Here is a 3,632-nt window from a genome sequence, read left to right on the forward strand (position 1 = left end):
GAGGAGGAGAAAGAAAGTTTTAGTTTCGAAAGGGTTAACATAATTTGTGGGGATGGGGAGGGGGGAAGGAGAAAGTCTTAGTGATGAAAGGGTTAACATAATTTGTGGGGAGGGGGGAGGAGAAAGTCTAAGTGATGAAAGGGTTAACATAATTTGTGGGGAGGGGAGGGGGGAGGAGAAAGTCTAAGTGATGAAAGGGTTAACATAATTTGTGGGGAGGGGGAGGAGGGGGGAGAAAGTCTAAGTGATGAAAGGGTTAACATAATTTGTGTGGAGGGGGAGGGGAGGGAGAAAGTCTTAGTGATGAAAGGGTTAACATAATTCGTGGAGGGGGGGGAAGTCTAACTGATGAAAGGGTTAACATCTGCGGGGAGGAGGAGAAAGAGGAAAGTCATCTTGTGATAAATGGGTAAAGTGGGGAAAAAATGGGCGAAGTTGTGTTAATTAATCCTACCACAACTCGAACTATGCTTCACTTTAAAGTCGCGTTAATTCTACCATATCTTTAAACTATTTTTGTTAACTTTGAATGGGTTAAGTGAGAAAAATTGGCAAAGTCATGTTAACGCTACCACAGCTTAAACTACATGGCGTATTTTACTTTGAACGGGTTAAGTGAACAGAAAGGTGCCTATGTCACGTAAAAGTTTTACGGCGACCACAACTGCACACGGTCATGTGAGTGCGCACTTGGACATGAAGTTGGTTGTTAGCTCGTAAGTTCACGATACGGCTGGGTTCTACTTTGCTCTGCAAAGATCCTTATAGTTACACCATATACTACGGTAAGAGCAGCTTAGTTTGGTTTTAGTACAGGTTTAACGGCGCTTTCAACTGCATAAGGTCATATGAACGCCAAGGGGTGGGTGCTAGACTGTCAGAGGTATAGGGTGGGTGTCAACAGAGAGGTCCAAACGGGGAATCAGGCTCACTCTGCTCACTTCTCTAGCCTCAACAGCATAAAGCCTGCTTCGACTATCAAGGCACCCCGGAAATAGTTCACAAGAGAGGGACAAACATACAAAAGAAGTAGAGGGGTAAATGACGATAGTAATGATGAGGAAAGAAAAAGCAGCAGTTCCTCCTATGTTGTTTTGGCACAGTATAGTAATATGAGCTTGGCATTGATAAGTCAGCCCATTTACAATTCTACTGTACATAAGAACAATCATGTTAATATCCCACCTTTGGGAACGGCCTAAAGACAGCTTCAGTCTGTAACACTGCCTTTGGCGGGGGGCGGTCATATGAACTCGCACTAGGACACACGTTGATTATTTTCCCGTTCATTCGTGACACGACTGTGTTTTACCAACAAGATCCTCCTGTCACACCCGATGCTACAGTTGCCCTAGTTATGTACATGTACATGTAACGGTCAAAGATAACCCCGTCCAACATTTTATGCCTCACGACGTGGAATCGAACTTGCACCTTTTGGGAAAATTTAGTTTTAGTAGAGGTTTTACGGCGCTCGCAACTGCATAAGGTCATATGAGCACCAGAAGATTAGAGGTGTTACAAGAGAGTAACAAACATAAAAAAGAAGGAGGGGAGATAAGGACGATAGACTTTTTTATAGGAAAGAAGAAGCAAACCACACCAGAGCACCCGCCAACCACCCACTTTGGGAAAATGTACAGATTCACACCCCTACACCACCTACACCACTTTTACCACCTACACCATCTATACCGATATCCCTAATTTGTTTCGATTGTTTTGGAACTTTTACGGCACTTACAATACAAAGAGGTCATATAAATACGCCGAAGATCGGGGATATTACTAGAGAGCAGAGTAACTTAACTTACAAAGAATAGAATGAGGATAATATAATGTACTGCTGTAGATCTTTGACATATGACATAATGAGCAAACCACACCAGAGCTCCCGCTGAACACCCACTACGTGGAATTGAACGCGCGTCATTTGTGCAAAGCGCAGACCCAAACCCCTACAGACCCAAAAATCTTTACTGACCCAAATCTGTGCATCGCATACACTGACAAGCTCTGTTGTCGTCATGGTTTTAATTATCTTTCCAAAAGAACCAGAAAAAACTCTCTCTCTCTCTCTCTCTCTCTCTCTCTCTCTCTCTCTCTCTCTCTCTCTCTCTCTCTCTCTCTCTCTCTCTCTCTCTGAACAGGGAAAACAAATTCCTGGTCTTCACGCGGAGATAATTAGGTAACTTCGGGAATTCCCACATTGCACATCGCATGACGCAAGAACTGAACCATTAACAATAGTTTATTTATAGACATGATAATTTACTCACACTGACCTATTTGTAGGACAGAGAACACCCGCTCCGGGGAAGGTCAAAGGTTAAAAACAACCACAACAAGCGGTAAACAATGACAGCTGTCTATGAGGAAGTTATTTAGGAAATCCTGAGGAAAATTCTTGAATGAAATGATAATAAATATTATTACTATTACTATGGCTAAACTTTCCTCCATCCAAAATACTCCCAATCGATGTGTCTTTGTCTCTCTGGCTCTCTGGCTCATTCTCTCTCTCTCTCTCTCTCTCTCTCTCTCTCTCTCTCTCTCTCTCTTTAGGAAAGGAGGGGGGAGGGGGAGCTCTGTATCTCTCTCTAACTCTCTTATTTGAAATTGCATAGGTTTAACGCCACCTTTCAACACTGTAAGGTTTTAAGAGGCAGGACCTACGAATTCAACGCCATCTCCGAAAGGACCCAGGCCAATGAGAAAATGCCTGTAAAGTCTTAATATAGTACCTTTCCCAGAGACAAAACATCATACCGAGCACTCTGCTTCATTTGAATAAACCCGTGAGAGCATCAATACAGTGATTCGCCTGAGCTGCACATGGGAAAACTAACAAACGAGTTACGCCCTTGTGGAATCAGATGCTCTTCGAAATAGTGAAATCGGAGAAACCGGCAACTATTTTTAGCCAGTTTGGCAATTTTTATCGAATTTGTATTTTTTGGTTCAACACTTTATACGTCTAATTAAAAACATATTTCGGTGTGGATTTTTTCAGAAAAACATTGATTACAGGCACAAATATTGCAAGTTTTCTGTTTTCAAAGACTCTCAATTTATGGAAGTTGCCGCATTTTGGCGGTCATTTTCTCGCTAATTTTACCTCTGAAACCAGTCGATCCTTACCTCTTTCAATCGCAACTATCTCTACTTTTATTCAAGACAGATGGGCGTTTCTTTCATCTAAAGCAAGATGAATGAAAAAGCTTTAAAGTGATAGCAAAAACTCTATTTGCCCAAAAACTGACTAGCGCTGATTCCACCGCGTCGTCACACAAATTGTTTTTATTCTAAAATAATCAAAATGGCGATCGCTTAATGGCCTAGTTCTCAGTTAATCTCTTAACACAGGCAGACGTTCGTGCCCAGTGGCCGTTATGTGAAGGGCAAAAGCTGATGTTTGATTCAGATTTCATGTTGTGTTGGCATTAAATAAATGATGTGGGCTGGTTGTCTGAACAAATATAACTGTGAGAAGGGGGGAATAATGGCGGCATTATGACTGCTTTGGTAAGAATCACAGGAGGAGCGTTTTCTTTTTGTTGGTATTTATTTTATTTAATTTTGTTTGTTTGCTTTTGTTTTATGTCATGTTTTTTCTTTTACGTTTCTTTTAT

At 41.6% G+C, this 3,632-nt stretch overlaps 1 protein-coding gene across 1 annotated transcript in view; it reads right to left on the reverse strand.

Moving 5' to 3' along the window:
- Positions 1–3,632, reverse strand: part of LOC106013970 — a gene marked incomplete in the record, with an annotated part of 23,993 nt that overhangs the window by 14,743 nt on the left and 5,618 nt on the right.

Source organism: Aplysia californica, unplaced genomic scaffold (assembly GCF_000002075.1).
Source record: "Aplysia californica isolate F4 #8 unplaced genomic scaffold, AplCal3.0 scaffold01693, whole genome shotgun sequence".
In the NCBI taxonomy this organism is placed as follows: Eukaryota; Metazoa; Mollusca; class Gastropoda; order Aplysiida; family Aplysiidae; genus Aplysia; species Aplysia californica.